This window comes from Sceloporus occidentalis, unplaced genomic scaffold (genome assembly GCF_023333645.1).
Source record: "Sceloporus occidentalis isolate IW3139 unplaced genomic scaffold, rSceOcc1.0.p SCAF_5, whole genome shotgun sequence".
Classification (NCBI taxonomy): domain Eukaryota; kingdom Metazoa; phylum Chordata; class Lepidosauria; order Squamata; family Phrynosomatidae; genus Sceloporus; species Sceloporus occidentalis.
Genome location: NW_028316985.1, coordinates 84,117,933 through 84,136,721, shown reverse-complemented (window position 1 = coordinate 84,136,721; position 18,789 = coordinate 84,117,933). Strand labels below are relative to the sequence as shown.

Here is an 18,789-nt window from a genome sequence, read left to right as displayed (position 1 = left end):
CTTGATTTTTATTTCCTCTTCCTCCTCACCCATTTGTTCTACCAATAATCTTTGGAGTGGGTCAGAACAAGAGAGAGTGACTGGTCCCAGGTCACTGGATTAGTTGGATGGCTCAATGGCTGGTGAGCATGTGCATCTCATTTGTTTCAATGGGCATACCATGAATGGTAGAAATTCTATTTTCATCTGAGCTAATGTTGGCCCATTGAAGTCAGTGGAATGTACCAGCAGAAGGAGCTCGAGGAGATATTCATGTTTTCCAGAATCTGCAGCTCAGTGAAAAAGATGATCACAGCAGCTTTGCAGGATTGCAGATGGAATGGAGAAGTCACAAAAGTCATATCAGTAACTGGACATGTGGCAAATGTGATTGGGCTTTTGTTTAATTTTGTGATTTTTGTGCATTTCAACAGGTGCTCGATGTCAGGTCCTCGTGTAAATTTGACTCCCAGGTAGAACCAGGTTGTCATCCCTTGTATTTTACAAATCCATGCTGTTACCCCATTGGGATTATTCTGTATAATTTGACTCACTGCAGCTTGCAAAGAATATTGGAGAGATAGACCTTTCTATTCCAGCAAACCTTTGGGAACAGGTGGCTAACAAGAGAAGGGGTTAGAAAAGTGATGTACTGATTCAAAGTAAGTTTTAAATTGTTGTAATTCTACTGTTAGTGTAATACAAATTTTGCAACTTTTATCTGGAATTCCAAATTCCAAACTATTCCAAAATCCAAGATCCAAATTCCAAAATTGTCTGCATTGGTGGCTGAGAAAATGACACCTTTGCTTTCTGATAGTTCAATGTAAACAAACTTTATTTGCACAAAATTAATAGCCCCTTGGCTCCCAGCCTGGAGAAAGGCAGCATATAAATAAAAAGATATAGATAGATAGATAGATAGATAGATAGATAGATAGATAGATAGAGATAGATAGATAGATAGATAGATAGATAGTGTATAAAATTACCTTCAGGCTATATGTAGAAGGTGTATAAGAACATACATGAATATCATGATTAGACTGAATCCCATTTCCAATTTCTAATCAAACATTTAAAAATCTGAACAAGTCTGAAATCCAAAACACTTCTAGTCCCACACATTTTGTATAAGGGAGACTCTATTTATCACAATCATAATATATATAATTTCATTTATATGTTGCCTTTCTTGTGGAGTGGGAACCATATTTTCCGATTTCCGATGCAAATAATTGTTTTATTTAATTTCTATTCCAAGTAGGACTCAAGGTGCTCATCAAAAGAATCGGATAAAAGCATTGAAATTTAAAATCGCAATTGAAACCATCCCATTAAAAGAAATGTAATCCATCTCTTTGGACCTGGTGGGGAAGTGGTCAGATGGCAGGAAGCAGAATGGAATTGTTTCCTGGTTGGGTTTCCATGGAGATAACTGAGAATCCTGGCCAAAGTGGGAGTTGAGTCAGTTGAGTCAGTTGAGGCTGAGAGGAGGTGGAGAGGTGGAGAGACCTCAACAGACTGCAGCCACACCATTATTTGGGTTTCAGTCTTATACATCATTTACGCAGTTCTGTTGGCTTCTCTGCCTATTTCTTGTTCATTGTAAGTGCTTTCAATCCTGTCTTTCTATAAATGGAACCTATGGCTGCTTTGTGAAGGCATCACTTTAAACAAGGTGAACTGCTTGAGCTCACCTGATAGCATCCTTCCTATTCATTCATTCATTAGTTACATCATTCATTGAACTGTATGGTTGTGTTATTTCTAAAATTTCATCTCAGCCTTATTCTCCTGAGTGGGTCTCAAGGTGGTTTAGAAAACAAAATATAGAGTGAACATAAGCATTTTTAAAAAGTAAACATGCTGAAAAAAGAAAAGGATGGTGCTGTTGCTTCAGTTGGACATTAGTTCTGAAAGATCCTTTAAGGATAATCTACAAATGTTAACTGGGAGGGAAAGAGGGGATTGGAGGACAATGACTTGCCCATAGTCACAGTAGTTTATGCCTCCCATGTTAGTGGGTTTGTGATCTGCTCTGTGTTTTAGTCTGAACTGCCCATGGTGCTGAATCGATCCTGGAACTAGACTCCAGCACCATGGACTAAAACTCAATGCTCGAATAACATGGAGATCAGAGTCAGCTACAGCGTATTCCTGGGACATGTAACACAGGCATTGTAATATCAGCTGGGAGTTGCAGTACAACAACTTCTTCAGGGCTACGGTTTGCCCCATCCTGAAGATGGATCATGAGTCAACTGATGGTTCCATCTAGCCTGACTAGACATGGATTCATTCTGTCTTAGCCCTACAGCAAATGTAGTGTAGTGTTTGAGTCTTGGACTATGATGCTGGAGAACAGAGTTCAATTACCAATTAAGCCATGAAGCCCACTGGGTGACCTTGGGCAAGTCACACTGCCTCAGCCTCACAAAATTCACTCCAATATGCATCTCTTTCAACAGTTCTATCATAAACACCCAATTCATGTTATCAAAATCTTTATCACATCAATAAATACTAGCACAGTTTTCTTTTCATTGTGCTCCTCGTAGTATTCAATGACATCTGTTTGATGGACAGAATTAAAGTTTTGCGTATGTGACTTTTACATCTGGTGGTTTTCAAACTCTTAACGGCAAAAAGATTGCAAAATACTTCTAACACAGACCACCTCCCTTGACTTAGAGGTGAGTTGTAAAATGTATCAATAAATAGATAAATAAACATACGGATACCATTTTCCATACAGTGTGCAAAGGGATCTTGTAGTACCTTTGAGACTATCTGAATGATAAAAGCTTTTGTAGACTTGACTCTGTTTCTTCAGATGCCGATGTTAAGTCAAGATTAGGAAAGTTCATGCTACAAGCTTCTTCTCTCAAAGGTGCTTCAAGATCCCTTTGCACACAGATTTTCCAGACTAACAGGGCAGTCCCTATGAATTTTCCATACAAGATGGCAGTTCTCTGTAGACTGTCCAATATTTAAAAATTCCTCCCCACTTTCGAACACAGGACACAACTAGGCTATGTATTATGTATGTTGTTAGAGTGAGAAACACAGGGAATAATGAAGAGCAAGTCTCTTGATGTCAGTATCTTTTAAAATGGGTTTAATATCATCTGTCATGTGAATAAGTTCCAGTCTGAGGAGCATTCTAAACTCTGACATTTTAATCTCATCCTGTGACTGTCTGATCATTCACACCTCAAGCATTTCCAGAATCAGTTATTTCCCAGAGTGATGTTACATGGGCTTCTCCCTCTGACCACTCTGCTTAGCAAAACCCTGAAAGTCTTCTGTCATCATTATTTTAAAGACATTTACAAAAGGGACCTCCCACAATTTGTTCTCTCACTCACTTGCTTTCTCCAACTAGTTATGTATCCTTTAAGATACAAAAGTGAGTGGAGTTATCACTGTTGAATGGTGGCGCAGTGGTTAAATACTGTACTGCAGCCATTCACTCGAAACCACAAGGTTGCGAGTTCAAGACCAGCAAAAGGGCCCAAGCTCGACTCAGGCTTGCATCCTTCCGAGGTCACTAAAATGAGTACCCAGACTGTTGGGGGCAAATTAGCTTACTTGCTAATTAGCTTACTTGCTGTTCACCGCTATGATCTTTGGAATAGCGGTATATAAATAAAACAAATTATTAATTATTATTATTAAATTATGGCATTGTAGAATGGACAGTTTTGTTTCTGTGTAGTAACTGAACTCTGGATCTGTTTATTATTTACAATTGGACCTCAGTATCTGCTGAGGTTTGGTTCTAGGACCCCATGTGGTAACCAACATCTATTACAAATAATGGGGTTGTAATATGGTGTCCCCTACATAAAATGATAAAATCGTTGTCTTTTTGGAGATATATATATATATATATATATATATATATATATATGAGAGAATAAGAGAGAGAGAGATGAATGGCAAAATCCATGGTTACAAAATCTGTGGATGTAGAGGACTGACTATTTTAACCAACATCCATTACAAATAATGTTATTGTAATATGGTGTCCCCTACATAAAATGATAAAATCAAGGTTGGGGTGTGTGTGTGTGTGTGTGTGTGTGTGTGTGTGTGTGTGTGAAAGAGAGAGAGAGACTGCTTTCGATGGCCAAATCCATGGATGCAGAATCTGTGGATATCAAAGGCCAATTGTATTTTATTGACTAAATAAATATATTTCACAAATTTCTCTCAAAGAGTGGGCATGTGGCAAATGTAACTGGGTTTTTGTTTAGTTTGTCCACATGGGTGGCTGAGAAAACGACATCTTTGCTTTCTGATACTTCAATGAAAACAAACTTTATTTCATGCACAAAATTATTAGCCTCCTTGGATCCTGGTCTGGGAGAAAGGCATATATATATATATATGTATGTATGTATGTGTGTGTGTGTACTGTGTATAAAATTACCTTCTGGCTATGTGTAGAAGTGTATATGAAACATAAATGAATGTTTAGACTCGAGCCCCATTTCCAAAATTTCTCATTATGTCTAAGCAAACATTTCAAAATCTGAACAATTCTGAATTCCAAAACACTTCTAGTCCCAAGCATTTTGGACAAAGGAGACTCAATTTATAATAATCATAGTCATAATTTCATTTATATGCTGCCTTTATGATGGAGTGGGAACCACCTTTTCCAGTTTCCAATGCAAATAATTATTTCATTTCATTTCTATTCCAAGTGAGACTCAAGATGACTCAACAAAATAATCAGATAAAAACAATGAAATTTAAAATCGCAATTGAAACTATCCCATTAAAAGAAATGTAACCCATCTCTTTGGACCTGGTGGGGAAGTGGTCAGATGGCAGGAAGCAGAATGGAATCCTGGCCAAAGTGGGAGTTGAGTCAGTTGAGTCAGTTGAGGTTGAGAGGAGCTTAAGAGCTGGAGAGACCTCAACAGACTGCAGCCACACCATTAATTGGGTTTCAGACTTTTACATCATTTATCCAGTTCTGTGGGCTTCTCTGCCAATTTCCTGTTCATTGTTAAGTGCTTTCAATCCTGTCTTTCTATAAACTGAACCTACTACTGCTTTGTGAAGGCCTCAATTCAAACAGGTTGGACTACTTCAGCTAATCTGTTAGCATACTTCTAATTCATTTATTCATTAGTTGTATTCCTTGACCTTAATGGTTGTTATTTCTTAAATTTTGTCTCACCTTTCTCCCCTGAGTGGGTCTCAAGGTGATTTAGAAAACAAAATATAGAATGAACATATGCATTTTTAAAAAGAAAATATGCCAGTAAAAGTAGAAAATGGTGCTGTTCCTTCAGTTGAACATCGGTTATCAAATATCTCCAAAGGATAATCTGCAAATGTTAACTGGGGGGAAAGAGGGGATTGGAGGATAATGACTTGCAGGTAGTCACAGTAGTTGGTGCTTCCCATGTTAGTGGGTTGGTGAGTTTGCTTGGTCTTTTAGTTTGAGCCATCCATGGTTTTGGATCCATCCTGGAACTAGACTCCAGCACCATGGACTAAAACTCAATGCTCCAATAACATGGAGATCAGAGTCAGCTACAGTGTATTCCTGAGACATGTAACACAGGCATTGTAATATCAGCTGGGAGTTGAAGTCAAACAATTTCTTCAGGGCCACAGTTTGCCCCATCCTGTCTTAGAAGAGAAGAAGATGGATCATGAGTCAACTGATGGGTCCATCTAGCCTGACTAGCTATAGGCCTGTTACAGACTGCCAAAATAAAGCTGCTTCGGGTCTCTTTGGAGGTATGCTATTTAAATGATGCATGGGTTCTAAGAGTCCGGAGGTCGCACCAAAGCCACACTCCATTCATAAGCACCAGAGTGCAGCTTTTGGTGCAGCTTCCGGATTCTTAGGATGCATGCATCATTTAAATAGCATACCTCCAAAGAGACCCGAAGCAGCTTTATTTTGGCAGTCTGTAACAGGCCATAGATTCATTCTGTTCTTGCCCTACAGAAAATGTAGTGTAGTGTTTGAGTGTTGGACTATGATTCTGGGGAACAGGGTTCAATTACCAATTAAGCCATGAAGCTCACTGGGTGACCTTGAACAAGTCACACTGTCTCAGCCCCAGTTGATGGCAATGGCAAAGCCCCTCTGAAGAAGCTTGCCACGAAAGCCTCATGATAGCTTCTCCTTAGAGTCATCATAAATTGGAAATATCTTGAAGGCACACATCAACAGCAACAACAACTACAGCTGGGGAACATTTAAGGATAGAAATGGGATAATAGCATGACTTGAGATGCTAAACTCATATGGAATCCTGGGAACAGCAGTTGAGAGAGGCTTTAGAATTTTATGGCTGAGGATTCAAAACATGATTTCTTAAACTGCCAGCCCCAGTGTTCCATGGGAAATTGCTATGGTACATCTCCATGGTATTGTAACTGTTTAATATAAAAAACGTCCTTTGGAGCTATTGAACCAAATAGGCATGGATTTGGTTGAAATCTCTGAAAGCTCTTGCCATCTTTTTGTTTCAATCCCACACTTTTATTAAGTCCTATACGAAGTTGGCAGCTCCCATGAAGCGGTAAGTGCCTTTGGGTTTTTGGGAAGATGCTGGGAATCTGGTTTCATTAGGAACTGTTGCTGATGCTATTGAACCTACTGTAGTGACTGTCACCTTATTTCTATTCCACCTTTTCTCCAAAAGCAGGACTCTGGGCTCTCTCGCAATGAATGATGTTTGCTTAGGAATTTTGTTGAGCCAGATAAGCCTACAAGGAAAGGCTGCGGATGGTAGGACAATGCAGTGCCTCATCCCAGGGTGCAAAGCATCCTTGTTGTTTCCGTTCCCAACACCAGTCCCGAGTCGCTGGGCTCGGGTTTCCTATAACGAGTACCTCTGCCTTACCTGGATTCAGCTTGAGTCGGTTTTCCCTCATCCAGTTCATTACTGCCCCATTCAGAGGAGAGATGCCATCCTTAGTCACTGCATCAGTCTGAGACATAGAAACATATATTTGGGTGTCATCAGCATACTGATAACACCCTGCCCCATGTCTCCGGATGATTTTGCCCAGCGGCTTCATGTAAATGTTAAACAGCATGGGAGACAATATGGCACCCTGAGGGGATGCCAAATTTTTGCTCTCTTTTAGAAAAGCAACTGTCTCCTAGCGCCACCATCTGGAATCTGCCTTAGAGGTAGGACCGGAACCACTCTAGAACAGTGCCTCTGATACCTAACTCTCTCAGGCATTCCAGAAGGATACCATGGTCAATGGTATCAAAGGCCACTGAGAGGTCTAAGAGCACCAGCGGGGTCACATTTCCCCTGTTGATGCCCAGAAGGAGATCATCGACTATGGTGACCATGGCTGTCTCAACTCCGTATCCCACCCTGAATCTGGTTTGAGATAGGTCCAGGTAATCAGCTTCATCCAAGACTGCTTGTAGTTTACTGGCGACCGCCCTCTCAATCACCTTGCTCAAGAATGGCAACAATGAGACTGGCCTATAGTTATTTCTATCCAGGGGGTCCAGGGAAGGCTTTTTAAAGATTGGTCTGACCACCACCCCGTTAAGACAAGAAAGCAGGGTACCCTTCCTGAAGGATGCATTGATTATATTTTTCAACATCAGCTTGACTATATCACCCCCCTGGCCAGCCTGCCAGGATGGGCAAAGGTCGAGAGGGCAAGTCATGTTTTTCAGACTACTAAGGAGCTTGTCCACATCCTCAGTACTTACCGACTCAAATTGATCCAGTCTAACAGTAATGGAGGAGGCGTTGGATGCCTCTCTCATTGCTTCTGACTTAAAGTTGGCATCCAAATCAGCTCCTATCCAAGAGATTTTATCTGTGAAATAATCATTAAAAGTGTCACAGCAAGCTATGGTTGAATCTAATAGAGGGTTCTGGGTGGGAGGCAGTTAAACTCCTTACCACCCTGAACAGCTTAGCTGGGTGAGATTTCACAGACACAATAGATGCAGACTAGAAAGATTTCTTGGCTGCATCTATCGCCACTTGTTAGGACCTAAGAAAAGACCAATGAAGTGTCTTATCAGATTTGAGTTGAGATTTCAGCCAACGCTTCTCTAGCCGTTGTCCAACCAGCTTCATTTGTTTAATCTCTTCAGTGTACCAAGGATTACGGTTTTTAGCGGGTTGGAAAGGACGCTTGGGAGTGATCATGTGTATAGCTCTGGTGATGTTGTTATTCCACAAATTAACCAGAACTTCGACAGAGTCGCTGACACTGCCAACCATAGAACCCCTAGGACTTCTTGGAACCTAATGGGTTCCATCAGCCTTCAAGGGCGGACCATTCTAATTGGTCCTCCACCCCCCGAGGGAGGAATAATAGCTTTCAGTCCAACCTTAACCAGGAAATGATCCATCCATGATAATGTGGAGATACTAGTTATTTCTGCCCACGGATATGCCTGTTCCATGCAGAAGACCACATCAAGAGTATGACCTGCACAATGTGTGGGCTAAGAGACTATCTGGGAGAAGCCCATGTTTGTCATGAAACCCATGAACTCCCGAGCCGCACCAGTAAAATTAGTCAAATCAGCCTTGAGGGGGATATTGAAATCATCCAGGACTAACAGCCTAGGCGATTCCAACACCAGCTGCAGCCTGGCAAGCCATGGATTCATCCCATCCCAGCCCTAGAGCAAATGTGGTGTAGTGTTTGAGTGTTGGACTATGATTCTGGCCATTAACTGACATAGCCCCTCCCCCGTAAATGTTAGGGACAAATACCTGATTGAGCATAAAAACCCACTGGGTGACCTTGGGAAAGTCACACACTCTCACCCTCAGTAGATGACAATGGCAAACCTCATCTGAAGAAATTTGCCAAGAACAGCCTGTGACAGGTTTGCCGTAGGGTCCCCGTAAGTCAGAAATGACTCGGGGACACACAACAAGAACAAACACAATAAGGCAAGGCCATGCCCACTTCCCCCCTTTCTTTCAATAGTCACGTCGCTGTTTTTGTCACATCCTGATTTTGCTTTAGGACTAAGATTCCCAATTTTCTTCTTTCACAGCCCAAAGACAATGAGAGAATGGAAACCCATGACATTGCCCTGTCCATGTTCCAGCTGGGAGCGAGCCCATCCTTATCTCACATGAGGAGGAGGAGGAGGAAGAAGAGGAGGAGGAAGATTTTTTAAAAATCTAAAATATTCCGAAATACAATACACTTCTAGTTCCAATCATTTTGGACAAAGGAGACTAATTTTATATGCTGCTTTTTTGATGGAGTGGGAGCCAGCTTTTCCAGTTTCCGATGCAAATAATTATTTCATTTCATTTCTATTCCAAGTGGGACTCAAGGTGCTCACCAAAAGAATCAGATAAAAACCATGAAATTTAAAATCACAATTGAAATCATCCCATTAAAAGAAATGTAACCCATCTCTTTGGACCTGATGGGGAAGTGATCAGATGGCAGGAAGCAGAATGGAACGTGTTTCCTGGTTGGGTTTCCGTGGAATTAATTGAGTATCCTGACCAAAGTAGGAGTTTTGTCAGGTGAGTCAGTTGAGGCTGAGAGGAGGTGGAGAGGTGGAGACACCTCAACAGAGTGGAGCCACACCATTAATTTGGTTTCAGACTTACACATCATTTACGCAGTTCTGTTGGTTTCTCTACCTATTTCCTACTCATTGTAAGTGCTTTCAATCCTGTCTTAATTTAAATGGAACCTACTACTGCTTAGTGAAGGCATCGCTTTAAACATAGTGGACTGCTTGAGCTCACCTGATAGCATCCATCTTATTCATTCATTCATTAGTTACATCATTCATTGAACTGTATGGTTGTGTTATTTCTAACATTTCATCTCAGCTTTCTCTCATGAGTGGGTATCAAGGTAGTTTAGAAAACAAAATATACAATAAACATTTAAAAAAAAAAAGTAAACATGCCAGTAAAAGAAAAGGATGGTTCTGTTCCTTCATTTGGACATTAGTTCTCAAAGATCAGCTAAGGATAATCTACAAATGTTAACTGGGAGGCAAAGAGGGGATTGGAGGATAATGACTTGGCCATAGTCACAGTAGTTGACTAACATGCTTCCCATGTTAGTGGGTTGGTGAATTTGCTTGGTCTTTTAGTTTGAAGTATCCATGGTGCTGAATCTATCCTGGAACTATACTAAGCACCATAGACTAAAACTCAGTGCTCCAATAGCATAGAGATCAGAGTCAGATACAGATGTAACACAGGCATTGTAATATCAGCTGGGAGTTGCAGTTGAACAACTTTTTCAGGGCCACGGTTTGCCCTATCCCTTCTTATCCCTTTTTTTTGTCCTGTCTCAGCCCCATATGATGGCAATGGCAAAGCCCCTCTGAAGAAGCTTGCCAAGTAAACCTCATGATAGCTTCTCCTTAGAGTCATCATAAGTTGGACACATCTTGAAGGCACACAACAACAGCAACAGCAACTACAGCTGGGAAGTATTTAAGGGTAGAAATGGGGAAATAGCATGATTTGAGATGCTAACCTCCTATAGAATCCTGGGAGCTGCAGTTTAGAGAGGCTTTTTTTATGGCTGAGGATTCAAAACATGATTTCTTAAACTGCCAGGCACAGGGTTCCATGGGAAATTGCTATGGTACATTTCCATGTTATTGTAACTGTTTAATATTTTAAAAAGTCCCTTGGACGAATTGAACAAATAGGCATAGATTTGGTGGAAATCTCTGATAGCTCTTGCCATCTTTTTGTTTCAATCCCACACTTTTATTAAGTCCTATATGAAGTTGGCAGCTCCCATGGAGTGGTAAGTGCCTTTGGGTTTTTGGGAGATGCTAGGAATCTGGTTTCATTAGGAACTGTTACTGATGCTATTGAACCTACTGTAGTGATTGTCACCTTATTTCTATTCCACCTTTTCTCCAAAAGCAGGACCCTGGGCTCTCTCGCAATGAATGATGTTTACTTAGGAATTTTGTAGAGCCAGATAAGCCTACAAGGAAAGGCTGTGGATGGTAGGACAATGCAGTGCCTCATCCCAGGGTGCAAAGCATCCTTGTTGTTTTCGTTCCCGACACCAGTCCCGAGTCGCTCGCTCAAGATGCTGAGCTGGTGGACAAGTCGGTGGCTGATCTGAAACATCTGGAGGAGCTTCGTCACAACAATTGTGCCTCAACCGTGGAGAAATATGAGAAGCAACTGAAAGACATCCCCCCAATGGGTAACCAAAGGACCTGTGCTCCCTCAACCGGCTGGTGGATTCAGCTTCTGGGGCAGAGGTTTGGTGCAAACTAATGTTCCTGTTTCCCATAGTGGCAAATGTAGCTTTGCAAACTTGTGGGAGGCACTTTAGGAAATCTTGTGAAGCTGGAGAGGGGGCTGAGCGAGATTCCTCAGCTAGAAATAGGGTGGGATCTAGTGCTCACTTAAATGGGATGGTGGCATTTCCCTCCCTAAATGGGCTTTTTTATTATCTTAGATTAAGGGGGAAAAGAGGTAGCGCTATGCAAAGAAAGAGAACCGAACCATCAAAGGCCACAATGAGCATGGGAATGAAGTCTCTCCTCAGCATTCAGACTAACTGTCAGAAGAAGGAGAGGTCAAAGTAAAGCAAACGCCATAGATCCCATCATCTCTGTCTCTCCTGTCCCAGTTCAGTAAAAGGCCCCAGTAACTAGGATTCTGGAGGAAGGCGGGCCATTGGAAAAACAGCTGGTGGATGACATCTTGGGTGGCTTCTGGGGTGCAACCTCATACAGAGAAAGTTGTGAGGGGCAGGTTGACCTTGTGAGCAAGTCCATTTGAGGCAGCCAGAAGGAGTGTTGCATAGGCCTTCCACCCAATCTCCTAAATGGGCCGGCCAGTTATCTGCCAAGGGGTATTTATTATTGCTACTTCATTGCTTGATTTGATTTAAAAGAGGTTCCTTGGCATCTTTTAGCAGAAAGAAGGTTAAAAAGGATTCTCTTTTTCTTCTTTCCTGATTCCTTTTTTCTAATTGGATGGATGGGATCAGAACCCTGCAAAATAGAAGCAGAAGAAAGAGAACAAAGAAGATCCAGACAAGCAGGCTGCAATCAAGAAGAAAAAGGAAGAAGAGAAGGAAAGAATAAAAACAGAGGCCAAAAAAGAAGGTAGAGCCAGCATTGCATGATTGTTTATGCATTGAACTAGGACACTTGAGGTCAGGGTTCATTTGCCTCATTGAGCATAAAAGCCCACAGGGTGACCTTGGGCAAGCCACACACTCTCAGCCTCAATGGATGACATTGGCAAACTTTGTCTCAAGAAATTTGCCATGAAAACCCTCTGAAAGGTTTGCCGTAGGCTCTCCATAGGTCAAACATGACTTAGAGACACAAAATAACAACAACCAAGGAAAGGCTATGCCCACTTCCCCTCCTATCTTTCTATGGTCAGATCTCTGATTTTGTCACAGCTCTGATTTTACTTTAGGACTAGGACTCCCAATTTTCTTCTTTCACAGCCCACAGACAGTGAGGCCCAAGCTGCAGAGAAAGGAAACCCATTGCATTGCCCTGTCCATGTTACTGCTGGGAGTGAGCCCACCATTATCTCAGATGTGAAGTAGGAGGATGAAGAGGAGGAGGAAGATTTGGATGTGGGTTTTCCTCCATGTTCAACTTTAACTAAAATCTGCACTAAGGAACCTAGAGATTCCTAGAGAGAATAATCTACTTGGCATTTGTAGCTCCTCCAGTGCAATTCTATGGTCACTGTCTGGAAGATGTTGACCACAGAGTTGCATTGGAGGACCTAGAGATTCATAGGGAGGTGTATTCTCAGGTAAAAATAGAATGTTTTTGTTATTTGTGGTTTTTCCACTTTTTGGCCAGCTTGCTCTTAGGTTTCCCACTAACTTCTTCCTTTCCATCTTCTTTTGCTCTCGACATGAACAGAAGAAGAAGTTCAACTACGACGACAACCCGCAACAAGTCTGGGGTGGAGAACAGCACCATCAATATAACCAACCCTGGTACAAGGAGCATCACTATGGAGACCGCCAGCCACATGGGGCTCTCACTACAGCTGGGCCAACTCTGAGCCAAGCAACCCATCCCGCAAGCGGCCATAGGAGCAGTACAACACTGACCGAGACCACTGGGACCACAGGGACTATTATAACAAGTGAGCCCTCACTTTCTCCTTTGGGACCTCCAGTTTGTGTTGTCTAGCAACCCTATTTATCTCGTGTGTTGTATGTTTTTGTGCATTCCTTTCAACACAGGTTGTAAACTAGGAGGAGCTGAGGGCTCAAAGCATTAAACTTTTCATAGGAGTTGGACCTCGGCAATGTGGATATTGTGCATCCCATACTGCAACTGTGTTTTGCCTATTGTGCGATTAGCTGATTGTTAGGTGCATTCACCATTTTTCTTATATTGGAGAACAGAGGTATCCAGTATAGGACTGACACAACATGACACCACTATCATGTATTTACCCTATGCTGAGAGAGAGAATGCATCATCATGACAAGAGAGCACCAGCCTCCTTCCAATTCCTTATTTATGGCAGGAGTGGAAATGGTGCAGTTCTCCAGATGGTCCTGGACTGCAATGCCCAGTGTTCCTTGCCATCTCCTGTGTTGACTAGGGTCTCTGGGAGTTCGGTCCAACAGCACCTGGAACCTCATTTAGGGGAACAAGTTCAACATAATTCCTAAGACTCCCAAGAGCAGGAGGTTTTCCTGGATGTCTTGTCTTCTTCTGAGGTAACAACCCTCTGTTTGTCTCTTGTTCTGTCTAGGTACGACCAGGACTGCAAGCGGTGACAATCAGATAAATGCAGATCTCAGAATTATCAGCAGCAGGATTTCAGACCAATGTCTGACCCCAGGCCTCCAGTGAGCTACCACAGCCAGGGGCCTTCAGGCCATTACCACTTTTTCCACCCAGAGAAAGCCACTATTGACAAGCAGATGCTCCCACCTCCTCAGTCCCAAGTCTCAGACCCAATTCCATAATCCCACATTGTTTCAACACTGGACATTGGCTTCTCTGCCTGGCTTCTTTGCCCGGTTCCGGAACAATGACTCCCTCATACATTTCATGTAACTTGGAGGGACAAATGCTGAGGACACGGATGGAGCAGAAAGCAGGATCGCTTTGGGTGCTTCTGGAGAGAGAGAGAAAGAGACTTGAAAAATCCCAGTGTTCATTTAGTAAGGTTTGGACGTTGTGCATATATGCATGAGATTTGATATGATAACTAATTAGAAAGCATTTTGGTTTTACATCAAATATCAATGGAAAAGATCCACAAGACAAGGAAGTCGTTTTTTAGTTGTTAAGTTGTTAGATTCTGTGATAGCTATATGTTATGTTATATTTATTGTATATGTTTATGTCAAATGCGTTTATTATACTTGAGCGTCAATGATATTAGTATGATAAGTATATGTTATGTCCCAGTGTAGCTGTCCTTTATGTTGTTTTATGGTATTGAAAATAATAAAGATTATTAAAAAAGAAAGAAAGAAAGAAAGAAAGAAAGAAAGAAAGAAAGAAAGAATCCCAATGTAGGCTTGAAAGACTTCTATCTATGGGACTTTTCTTTTGGTTCATGATGCCTCACCAAAAGAAAATGAAAAAAAGGAGGGAACACTTGCCTCCCCACTCCTTATTCCCAAAATCCTTCGTTTTTCTTCCGACATTATTCTCTCATGTTCTTCATTCCAATATTCTAAGGGGGACCAAGGATAGGAATTTGATTAGATAGAATGGATCCCTCTGGATTTTGAGGACTTTTCTGGACATGCCCCAAAGACATCAGCTGCCAGAAGTCCCAACCAGCCTGGTCAATAGTTAGAAATTCTAGAAAACAAAACATATGGATGACCAAAGCTTGGGATCCGCTGTTCTAGACTGACACAGCTATGCCTCTGACATCTACATTTTGTGTCTTTGAATCTAGTGCTAGCCAAGAGAGAGACATTCCAACTGGGGTTTGGGGACATTCCTGAAAGACTCTCTCTCTGTGGCAAGGGGGAAAAGAGCCTTGTGAAATCGATTCCTTTAGCCGAGAAGCAGCCAGAGTGAGGCCCTGACTTTTTAAATGCCACTTCTTTGACAGTTCCTGCAGCATTTCCATCCTTATTTTCCAGCTGCTTAAGTGTCTTGAGGAGGCCGCAGGAGTAAGCTGACCTTTCATTTTCTGCTTTTTTGCAACTGCTCAGGCCAACAACAGATGAAACATATGTTATTTGCAGTGAGTCAGAATTAGGGAAGGGGTGTTGGATTGGTGCTCAGTTGTGATCGATTATTAATAAATTTGGGAGTGAGGAAAAAGGGGGGGGGGAGGTCAAACAGAGCAATATATTTGGGATGCTCTACCCTGCTGCTTCACCTTAGGACAGTCATGGCGAACCTTTTAGAGACTGAGTGCCCAAACCTAAATGTGTTCTGGCACCGGATGTTACTGGTGCCAGGGGGCCAAACTTCAGCCTCTCTAGGTACAGAAATCTAGTCTATTTGTGCTCTTTCTTTTATACATACAGAATGAATTGCCAAAAAAATCCTGTATTTTGGGATATGGGCCCTTTATAAAGGCAGAAATGTGTGCATCCTGCAATTTTTCAAGTGGACAATGTGTTAATTTTTCAGCAAAATACATGGCTAGGCTAACGGCAACCAATATTTTCACTAGGTATTTAGGTACAACACAAATGTGTTAATAGCTACTTCCTGATTGTTTTTTGACTGTCCTTTATAGCTATTTTGAAAACCTGGCTACACTACACATCCATTATCTTGCTAACAGTTTTAAGTAGAGAGTTCATTTGCTCAATAATGAACCTGATCAAAAATATATTTATGCTCTACAATGACACAGCAATGGCTTCTGGGCCTGGCAAACATTATCAACGAAGCATGAGCTAGCCTCCAAAGGTGGATCTTAAAAGAAATAGTTTGTTGTTTTTGCTGCCAAGCAGTGTTATCCTAAAGGATGGTGGTGGTGGTCACCAGCAATGCCAGCATCTCTTTTAAAATGTGGGGGAAGTTATAGATGAAAGACAGCTTGCAAGAGAGAGGTAACTACAGGGGCCTTTCCACCTGTGTATACCAGTACTAACTGAAAAAAGAGACACTAGTTTCCAGTAAACTTTAGAAATTTGCAAGGGTTCACTCAAACATACAAAAACTGATCCAGCCTTAAGAATCATACAAGGCTACAGGAAAGATAGGTTTGAAAGGTTGAATACATTCTGAGGTTGGAAAAGGGTGAGAATTACCCATCCTGAAGAGAGAGGTTCATGAAAGATGCAGAGTGTCTCAGGAAGGTATGTGCTGGATTACCGAAAGCAAAAGCTGATGGCTTTCCCAAGGACTGGTCAAAACACCTCTGACAAGCTTGATGGTTTTGGCACCAAAGTGTCAATGCATTAATGGGATCTAAGATAATCCCTTTTATGACTGGGCAGAAAGGGAAATGGTAGGATATCAAGAGGAAAGATACTAGCTATAATCTCTGAATATTTTAACAATTGCCTTTCTTTGTTTCCACTACAAGAAAAGATGCTAAAGGGGCAGGTCAGGGGAATGCCAAAGCCACCAGTACTTGTCTTTTGTTTTATCTTGGTGTCACATGTCTTTGGTCAGTGTGACTTCAGCACTTGTGCAATTCTAGTTTCCTTGGGTCATTCTGCCTCAACACATGTATTAAGTCATGGAGACCTCCATACATGCTCCATGCTATATATGCTATATAATGATGAAACCCCTTAATTATGATATCTATCAGAAAAGTGTGTATGGTATCTACGGCAGGCATGGGAAGTACCATTTTAATAATTGATCAAAAGGAAAATTCATGCAAACCTGTTGTCTGTGCAGACAAGAAAAGCTTGGTTTACTATTGGATGGAGAGCCAGCATTGTGTAGTGGTTTGAGCACTGGAGTATGACTCTGGAGAACAAGGATTGTGTATTCCTGCATAGCAGGGGTTTGGACTGGATGGCCCTTGTGGTTTCTTCTGACTCTATGATTCTATGATTCTTTGCTCGGCCATGGGAACCCACTAGGTGATCCTGGGGAAGTCACATTTTCCCAGCCTCAGAGAAAGCAGTGGCAAATCCCTCTGAACAAATCTTGCCAAGAAAACCCTGTGATAGGTTTGCCTTAGCGTTTATTTATTTATATCCAAAGTGGGACCCAAAGTGACTAACATATATCAAACACAACAATTAAAATTGTACAATTAAAATCATAACAATATAAAATTACCAATACAAAATTTAAAATATACACTGTTAAAATAATCTATACCAACTTCACATCCCCCGATAAAACCAGCCCTGCATGATTTTAAAAAGCTTGCCGGAATAAAAACATTACCATAAGTCGGAAATGACTTGAAGGCCATAACTGTTTGGACATTACTGAAATAGTTGAAGACTTTGAGGATCAGGCTTCTTATTACTGCTTACATAGTGAGTGTGCAGTTTGTAGTTGTGTAAGTGGAGGCTCAAACAGACAGGACAAAATAAAGCTGCTTTGGGTCACTTTGGAGGTATGCTGTTTAAATGATGCATGCATCCTAAGAGGCTGGAAGCCACACTAAAGCCATGCTCCAGTCCTAAGGACTGGAGTGCAGCTTTGGTGCAGCTTCTGGCCTCTTAAGATGTGCATGTCATTTTATCAGCATACCTCCAAAGTGACCTGAAGCAGCTTTATTTTGGCTTGTCTGTTTGGGCCCAGGGACACCCCAGAAAGAGTGGCCCCATTGGCAAAACAACAGTAGTTTTAACCCCTCTTCTCTATTATGTGCATGTTTTCTTCACTTCTAGATTCTGTGGCTAATTGTTTAGAATTTTTGCTGCTTCTGACTTAGTGGAAGGATTTAAAGACCAGGGCTGCTCCTAACACTTTTCATCAAATGAGTATATAATTTGTAGCTGTGAATGAGTAGCATTAGAGAAGGTGTGGCTTCCTTTGCCACGAATGTCATAACCATAATCTCTCTTCTCTTGTTGCATGTGTGCTTCCTCTTTCATTTTTTGTTTTGTTTTGTTCTAGTGTCCATTATTTAGACCAGTGGTCTCCAAACTGTGCCCTTTAAGAGATTTTGGACTTCAGCTCCCAGAAGCCTCAGCCACCTTGGCTAATAGTCTGGGATTCTGGGACCTGAAGTCCAAAATCCCTTAAAAAGCACAGTTTGGGGACCACAGTATGGTTTTTTCAGGCTATGAGGCCATGTTCTAGAAAGTTTTTTCCTGACATTTCACCAGCAGCTGTGGCTAGCATCTTCAGAGAATGCTAGCATGAAAGAGAGTGGAGTATATATGCTGCTGGTTGAGAGGAAATGATTTACATGTTAATCTGTGTATTATTTTATTGTTGAATGGCAAAGCCTCTGGGTGTCTATTTAATTAGCGATCCATTGTCTGCTGGGAAAACCCCCTAAACCTGGGTGGTTTTCATATGCATTTGCTGGATCTTGATTTTGGTGTTTTTCAGGACTGGTAGCCAAACTTTGTTTAATTTAAGGGTTCCTTCTTTTCTGTTGAAGTTGTCCAAGTGTTTCTGGAATTCAGTGGCGGGATACAAACCGCCATATAGTACGTATAGGATACGTACTAGGGTTAGGAAGGGGCGGTGCTTCTGCACCCCCCTAACCCTAGTACGTATCCTATACGTACAAGATGGCGGCGCCCCTTCCACATGGGCGCCACCATCTTTACGTACTGGACGCATAGCGTCCAGATGTGTCGTGGCGCCTATGACGTTGCGAATGCGCCAGCGGCGCTTCATGACGTCATCAGTGCGCCGCAAGAAGAAGCTCCGAAATGGAGCTTCTTTTTTGCTCCGCGCGGCAG

The 18,789-nt window shown here is 41.8% G+C and overlaps 1 long non-coding RNA gene across 1 annotated transcript; it reads left to right on the top strand.

The window, feature by feature from the left end:
- The first annotated feature begins 10,320 nt into the window (after positions 1-10,320).
- On the top strand, positions 10,321-12,544 carry LOC149312421 (uncharacterized). The gene is made up of 3 exons (XR_016281254.1): positions 10,321-11,230; positions 11,968-12,085; positions 12,439-12,544. It is a non-coding gene; the product is annotated as an uncharacterized LOC149312421 (long non-coding RNA).
- The last annotated feature ends 6,245 nt before the right edge of the window (positions 12,545-18,789 follow it).